An 8,626-nucleotide genomic window follows, 5' to 3' on the forward strand; every position below is an offset into this window, starting at 1 on the left:
AAAGAAAGTAGTAATGGAGGATTTGAGGGATAAATATACATGACATTCAGAAAATAAATAACAAGACAGCAAAAGTAAGTCTTTATCAGAAATTACTTTAAATGCAAATGGATTAAATTCTCCAAACAAAAGGCATACAGTGGTAGAACAGAATAAAAACACCCAAAAACCATGATCTGACTATATCCTCTCTTCACATCTAAAGATGTACATAGGTTGAAAGTGAAGGGATGGAAAAAAATATTCCATGCAAATAGTTAACAGAAGAGACCTGGGGTTACTATACTAATATCAGACAAAATAGGTTTTAGTCAAAAAGTGTTATAAGAGACAAAGAACCACATTATATATTAATAAAAGGGTCAATTCACCAAGAAGACATAACAATTATAAACTTATACACAGCAAACATATGAACTCCAAAATCTATGAAGCAAACATTGACAGCAATAAAGAGAAAAATAAACAGCTCTACAATAATATTTGAAGACTTTCGTACTCCACTTTGAATAATGGATAGAACTACCAGACAGAAGATCAATAATAAACAGAGACTGGAACAACGCAATAAATAGTTGGATCTAACAGATATATACAGAACACTTCACCCAACGACAATAAAATAGATGTTGTTCTCAGGTAGATCTGGGACATTCTCCTGGACAGATCACAAGGTAGACCAACAAACAGGTATTAATACGTTTTCAGATTGAAATCATGCAAAGTATCTTTTGTGATCACAATGGTATGCAACTAGTAATCAACAGAGAAAGGTAAACTGGAAAATTCACAAATTTGTGGAAATTAAAGAACACATTCTTTTTTTCCTGCTTTTTCTCCCCCAAATCCTCCCAGTACATAGTTGTATATTCTTTAGTTGTGGGTCCTTCTAGTTGTGGCATGTGGGATGCTGCCTCAGCGTGGTATGATGAGCAGCGCCATGTCCGCGCCCAGGATTCGAACCAACGAAACACTGGGCCGCCTGCAGCGGAGTGCGCAAACTTAACCACTCGGCCACGGGGCCAGCCCAAGGTGAATCTTTTAAAGATCAACAAAACTGACAAAATGTTAGCTGTATTAACAATGAAAAAAAAGAGAGAAGACAAGTTACTAAAATCAGAAAAGAAAGTGGAGACATTACTACTGATTTTACAGAAATAAAAAGAATTATATTAGAGTGCTATGAACAATTGTATACCAACAAATTGCATAACCTAGAGGAAATGGACAAATTCCTAGAAACACAAAACCTCCCAAGACTGAATAATGAAGACATAGAAAATCTGAATAGGCTTATAACTAGTAAAGAGATTGCATTGGTCATCAAAGACCTTCTAACAAAGAGAAGCCCTAGGTCAGTTCGTTTCATTTGTTAATTCTACGTAACATTTAAGGAAAAATTAACATCAATCCTTCTGACACTCCTCTGAAAAATGGAAGAGGAAGGCAAATCTTCCTAACTCACTGTATGAAGCCAGCATTACCCTGATACTAAAGCCAAAGACACTACAAGAAAAAACTATGGACCAAAACTACTTATGAATATTGATGCAAAAGTTCTCAACAAAATATTAACAAACAAAATTGAGCAGCATATTCAAAAGATCATGCACCAGTACCAAGAGGGATTTATTCTTGGAATACTAGAATAGTTAAATATTGAAAATCAATGAATGTAACATACCACATAAACAGAAATGACAGAAAAAAAATCCACACGATCATCTCAATTGATGGAAAAAAAGATTTGACAAAATTCAACACCTTTTCATGACAAAAACACTCAAAAAACTAGGAATAGAAGGAATACCACAACATAATAAAGGCAATATGTGAAAAACCCACAGCTAACATCATTCTCAATGGTGAAACAGTGAAAGCTTTTCCTCTAAGATCAGGAACAAGACAAGGCTACCCACTTTTTTTTTTTTTTTTTTTTAAAGATTTTATTTTTTCCTTTTTCTCCTCAAAGCCCCCCGGTACATAGTTGTGTATTCTTCGTTGTGGGTTCCTCTAGTTGTGGCATGTGGGACGCTGCCTCAGCGTGGTCTGACGAGCAGTGCCATGTCCGCGCCCAGGATTCGAACCGACGAAACACTGGGCCACCTGCAGCGGAGCGCGCGAACTTAACCACTCCGCCACGGGGCCAGCCCCAAGGCTACCCACTTTTGCCACTTCTTTTCAACAAGTATTGGAAGTTCTATCCAGAGCAATTTTGCAAAAAAAGAAATAAAGTCATCCAAACTGGAAGGGAGAGTAAAAATTTTCTCTGTTTACAGATGACATGATGTAGAAAACCCTAAAGATTACACACACGCACTTGCACACACACATATACACAAAACAACTGTTAGGACTAATAAATGAATTCAGAAAAGTTGCAGTATACAAAATCAACACAGAAAAATCAATCAAATTTCTCTTCACTAATCTGAAAAGGATATTAAGAAAATAATTCTATTTAAAATACATCAAAAAGAATATGATATTTAGGAATAAACATAATCAAGGATGCAAAATATTCATGCACTAAAAACTAGAAAACATTGCTGAAAGAAATTAAAGAAGACATAACTGGGACTGGTCCCGTGGCCTAATGGTTAAGTTTGGCACACTCCACCTTAGTGGCCTGGATTAGGTTCCTGGGTGCAGACCTACACCACTTGCTGGCGGCCATGCTGTGGCAGCAACCCACATACAAAATAGTGGAAGATTGGCACAGATGTTAGCTCAGGGCAAATCTTCCTTAAGCAAGGGGAGGAAGATTGGCAATGGATGTAAGCTCAGGGCAAGTCTTCCTCAGCAAAAAACAAAGAAGAAGACATAACTAAGTGGAAAGACATCTCATATTCATAGGTTGAAAGACAATATTGTTAAGATGTCAACACTATCTAAAGCAATCTGTAGATTCATTGCAATCCCAATTAAAATCCCAGTGATGTTTTTTGCAGAAATAGAAAACCACATCCCAAAATTCATAAGAGATCTGAAGGGACCCCAAAGAGCTGAAACAATCTTGAAAAAAGAACAGAATTGGAGGTATTATACTTCCTGCTTTCAAAACAGTATAAAGCTACAGTAATCAAAACAGTGTGATAGTGGCATTAGGAAAGACAGATAGACCAAAGGAATAGAATACAGAGCCCAGAAATAAATGCTCATATATGTTCAAATTATTTCTGACAAAGTACCAAGACCATTCAGTGAGGAAATGATGTTTTTTTCAACACATAGTCCAGGAAAACTGGATATCCACATGCCAATGGATAAAGTTTGAGTCTTTACCTTACACTATATACAAAAATTAACTCAAATGGATCAGTGACCTAAATGTAAGAGTTAAAACTGTAAGTCTCTTAGCAGAAAACACAGGGGAAAACTTCATGACATCAGATTTTGGAATCTTTTCTTGGATGTGACACCAAAAGCATAGGAAACAAAGAAAAAATAGGTAAATTTGAATACATCAAAGTTAAAATCTTTTATGCTTGAAAAGACTATCAGCAGAGGCCGTCCCTGTGGTATAGTGGTTGACTTTGGTGCACTCCACTATGGCGACCCAGGTTCATAGGTTTGGATCCCAGACATGGACCTATGCCACTCATCAGCCATGCTGTGGTGCCACCCGCATACAAAATACAGGAAGATTTCCACAGACGTTAGTTCAGGGCTAATCTTCCTCAAGTGAAAAAAAGAGGAAGCTTGGCAACAGATGCTATCTCAGGGCAAATCTTCCTTACCCCCTGCCCCCCCAAAAAAGACTATCAACAGAATGAAAAGGCAACTCACTGAATGGAAAAGAATATTTTAAAATTACACATCAGACAAGGTATTAAGATCTAGCATATATAAAGAACTCCTACAACTCAATTAAAAAAAAAACCCTATTAAAATAGGCAAAGGACTTGAATAGACATTTCTCCAAAGAAGATGGCCAATAAGCACATGAAAAGATGCTCAATATCACTAGTCATTAGGAAAAAGCAAATTAGAAGCACAATGAGATGCCACTTCACATCCATTAGGATGGCTATTGTCCCAAAAGGAAGATAACAAGTGTTGACAAGGATGTGGAGAAACTGGAACCCTTGTGCACTGCTAGTGAGAATGTAAAATGGTACACCCTCTGTGGAAAGAATGATGGTTCCTCAAAAAGTTAAAAATAGAATGGCCATATGACCCAGCAATTCCACTCCTAAGTATATACACAAGAGAATTGAAAGCAGGGACTCAAACAGATATTTGTACACTTATGTTCATAGCAGCATTATTTACAAAAGCCAAAAGGTGGAAACAATCCAAATGTCCATCAATGGATGAATAGATAAGCAAAATGCAGTGTATACATGCAATAAAACATTATTCTGCCATAAAAAGGAATGAATTTCTGATACATGCTACAATATGGATGAAACTTAAAAACATTTTACTAAGTGAAATAAGCCAGACACAAAAGGACAAATATTATATGGTTCCTTATATTATATGAGGTATCTAGAAAAGTCAATGTCATGGAGACAGATAATCGAATACAGCAGTCCCCAGCTTATGATGGTTTGACATACGACTTTTTGACTTTATAATGGTTGCAAAAACAATGTAACCATACTTTAAATTTTTTTCATCTTTTCGCAGGCTAACAATACAATACTGTCTCACGACACTGGGCAGTGGCAGCAAGCTGCAGGTCCCAATCAGCTAGGCAATCATGAGGGTAAATATCCGATACACTTACAACCATTCTGTACCCGTACAACCATTCTGTTTTTTGCTTTCAGTACAGTATTCAATAAACTACATGAGACAGTCAACACTTTATTATACAATAGGCTTTGTGTTAAATGATTTCACTCAACTGTAGGCTAATGTAAGTGTTCTGAGCATGATTAAGGTAGGCTAGATTAAGCTATGATGTTCAGTAGGTTTGGCGTATTAAATGCATTTTCAACTTGTGATATTTTCAACTTACAATGGGTTTATCAGGATATAACACCATGGTAAGTTGAGGAAAACCTGTAGTGGTTACCAGGGGCTTGTGGTGGTAGAATAGGGGAGTTCCTTTTAAAGGGTACAGAGATTCAGTGTAGATAATGAAAAAGTTCTGGACATAGATAGTAGTGATGATTGCACAACAATGTGAATGTACTTAATGCCAGTACACTGTACATTTAAAAATGGTTAAAATATGGGGCTGGCTCCGTGGCCGAGTGGTTAAGTTCGCGCGCTCTGCTGCAGGCGGCCCAGTGTTTCGTTGGTTCGAATCCTGGGCGCGGACATGACGCTGCTCATCAAACCACGCTGAGGCGGCGTCCCACATACCACAACTAGAAGGACCCACAACCAAGAATATACAACTATGTACCAGGGGGGCTTTGGGGAGAAAAAGGAAAAAATAAAATCTTTAAAAAAAAAAAAAAAGCAGCCACCAAATTAATTATAAAAAAAAAAAAATGGTTAAAATAGTAAATTTTATGGTATGTGTATTTTACCACAATAAAAGAATGCAAAACTATAAAACTCCTAGAAGACAACATAAGAGAAAATCTAAGTGATGTTGGATTTGTCAACCAAGGTGTCCTTCAATAGGTGAATGGATAAGCAAACTGTGGTATATCTGTACAATGGAATGTTACTCAGCACTATCAAGAAATGAGTTACCAAGCCTTGAAAAGACATGGAGGAATCTTAAAGGCATATTACTAAATGAAAGAAGCCAATCTGAAAAGGTTATTTACTGTGTAATAACTTTATGAGTTTCTGGAAAGGCACAGCTATGGAGATAGTAAAAGATTGGTGGTTGCCAAGGATTTGTGGGGGGAAAGGGATGAATAAGTGGAGCATAGGGGACTTTTATGGCAATGAAACTGTTCTGTATGATCCTATAAGGCTGTGTACATGTGATTATACATTTGTCAAAACCTGTAGAATATACAATACCAAGTGTGAACCATAATGTGAACTATGGGCTTTGGTTGATAATGTTATGTCAATGTTGGCCCATCAGTTGTACCCAATGTACCACATGTAACAAAAGTGCAAATGGTAGGGGAGGTTGGGGTAGGGGGGAAGGTAGTGGGTGGGAACTTTCTGCACTTTCCACTCCAGTTTGCTGTGAACCTAAAACTCATCTAAAAATAAGTCAATTAATTAAAAAAAAATAAAATATACAACACAAAGAATGAGCCTTAATGTAAACTATAGACTTTAATTAATAATAATTATAATAATAATATATCAATATCAGTTCATCAATTGACACAAACATACCACACTATTGCAAGATGTTAATAATAGGGAAAACTGTGTGGGTGAGGAGGCAGATGGGAACTCTCTGTACTTTCCCCTATATTTTTTCTGTAAACCGAAAACTACTTTAAAAAATAACAACTACTAATTTAAAAATAAAAATAAATGTTTTCAGTGAAGACAAAAGAAACAAAGACATCTTTTTTTTTTTAAGATTTTATTTTTTTCCTTTTTCTCCCCAAAGCCCCCCGGTACATAGTTGTATACTCTTAGCTGTGGGTCCTTCTAGCCGTGGCATGCGGGACGCTGCCTCAGCGTGGTTCAATGAGCAGTGCCATGTCCGCACCCAGGATTCAAACCAACGAAACACTGGACCGCCTGCAGCAGAGCGCGCGGACTTAACCACTCAGCCACGGGGCCAGCCCCACAAAGACATCTTTTTAAAGAGAAAAAATAAACGTACCCATGCAGACAGCTGGTACGTGCTGGAGCTGCAGTTCCTACCCGTGTCTACTGGATTCCAAAGACTTCTTTCTTTTTCCCATGATATCCCTCGGATCCAACTCCAGTTGGAATTAATCTTAATGGTGAAGGCTAATAAATAAAGATTAATGTTTTTGAAATACTCATTGTAGGTACAAGAGCAGCGAGCATGAGTTAAGCTATAGGTTGACTGACCCAATCTCCTTTCTAGACCCTTCTCCCTTGCCTATCTCAATTCACTAGCCTCTAAGTCGTAGAAATGATTTCCCAATGTTTCTTGCACATAGCAGCATCCATGTGACATGGTTCTGACTGATGCAACATAAACACACATGTGGAGGTTTCTGGCAAAGCCTTTGCTTTTCCGATTGAGGCACTAAGCCTTCTTCTGTCTCCTTATTTTCTGCCTGAAACATGCACAATGAGACCCAGAGGTGCAGGAGCCATCTTGGGACCATGAGGTGGGGAGCATAGTAGGAAGGCCTATATGCAAAGCACAGCTGACTGAAAGGTGGGAGGTGCCTGCTGGCATCACTCAGATGCTAAACAGGGTTGGATGCTTATTCCACAGTCTTCTTTGAAGTCACTGTTACAGATTTTGCGGTTATTTACAAAGAATACAATTGTAACTGATACATATATATATAAACAGACTAAATACTTTAAACAGGAAATAAAATAAGCAGACACTCATCAGTTTCTGCTGAGAGTTTTAGGAGGACTTTAGTAGCATGAGAATTAGACATCTTAAAGGTCATAATTGGTTACTTGAGTGTTTATAGTAGATGGTTAGCTACAGATTGTCTTTGTACCACTTAAAAAGTGGTCCAATTATCAGAGGTAGCAAATGCAGATTCTGGGACTAGGAGCACTGTCTCCAGGCCTTTTGTGGAAGAGCAGATGAAGGACCCCAGCCAGGGCAGGATCTGGGGAGATGCCTGTTTGTCCTGTCCAGGCTGTAAGTTTCCTGGACACTGCCCTCATTCTCCTAGGTTGAAATTTCTATTTCAGATAGCACTCTTCCTGGCTTTGTCCAAGGTGGCTTCTGGTCTCTGAGGTTCTGCAGCCACTTACAAAGTTTTACAAGGCGGCCTTGGTGAAGACTTAATGAACGAGAAGCCTGGTTATGATTAATGATGTGTGGGGATTAGAAATATGGGAGTTGCTGTTTTAATCTCTTTAAATTCTCCTAATAGATATTTGATGGAGATTAACTTGCTACTGAAGTGCATTTTCCTCTAAATGCAGTCTAAAAATGGAGGTATGTTTAACTTGAAGGTACTGGCTAAATACTAAGATGATAACTATATTAATTTACTATCTGAACAAGTTTTTATATTGCTTCACAGTTGTTTTGTCACAGAAATGGTTTGCAAATTCTAAAATAGTGACCATAAAGTGTTTTCCCTTGCTAAACCAGTTCTTCTACACATACTACGTTGTTTATTCTCTTCTATATATATGTCTATTCATTTTTCTCCTTAAGAAAACATAATTTACTTTTTAGTGTCTTAGACAGTAGAACTAAGAGAAGAACCATAGTTTGAAAAATACTTGAGTTTATATGACCCCAACTAAGTTAAATTGATTTAGTGTCCATTCTGATTGTTTGCAATTAATAGTTCAATAAGACACAGAAATCTTTTAAAATCTACCAGAAATGTCCAAGTTTCATGATTCTTTGTATATCCAGTCTAAGAGTTAATATTAATAAAAAACATTTTGGTCCACTTTGTGTACCTGGTGTTAGGCATTGTGTAAGATGAGTTTGTGCTTTTTCTTTGGTATTTAATAGTTTATTGAATATTAAGTAGGGAAAAAACATTTGGGCATTAGATCTGGAGGAAAAAGAGTGGATGACAGATTATAATTTATCAAATACAAATTTCAAAAGTAG

The sequence above is a fragment of the Equus caballus genome, chromosome 23, assembly GCF_041296265.1.
Source record: "Equus caballus isolate H_3958 breed thoroughbred chromosome 23, TB-T2T, whole genome shotgun sequence".
Taxonomy (NCBI): Eukaryota; Metazoa; Chordata; class Mammalia; order Perissodactyla; family Equidae; genus Equus; species Equus caballus.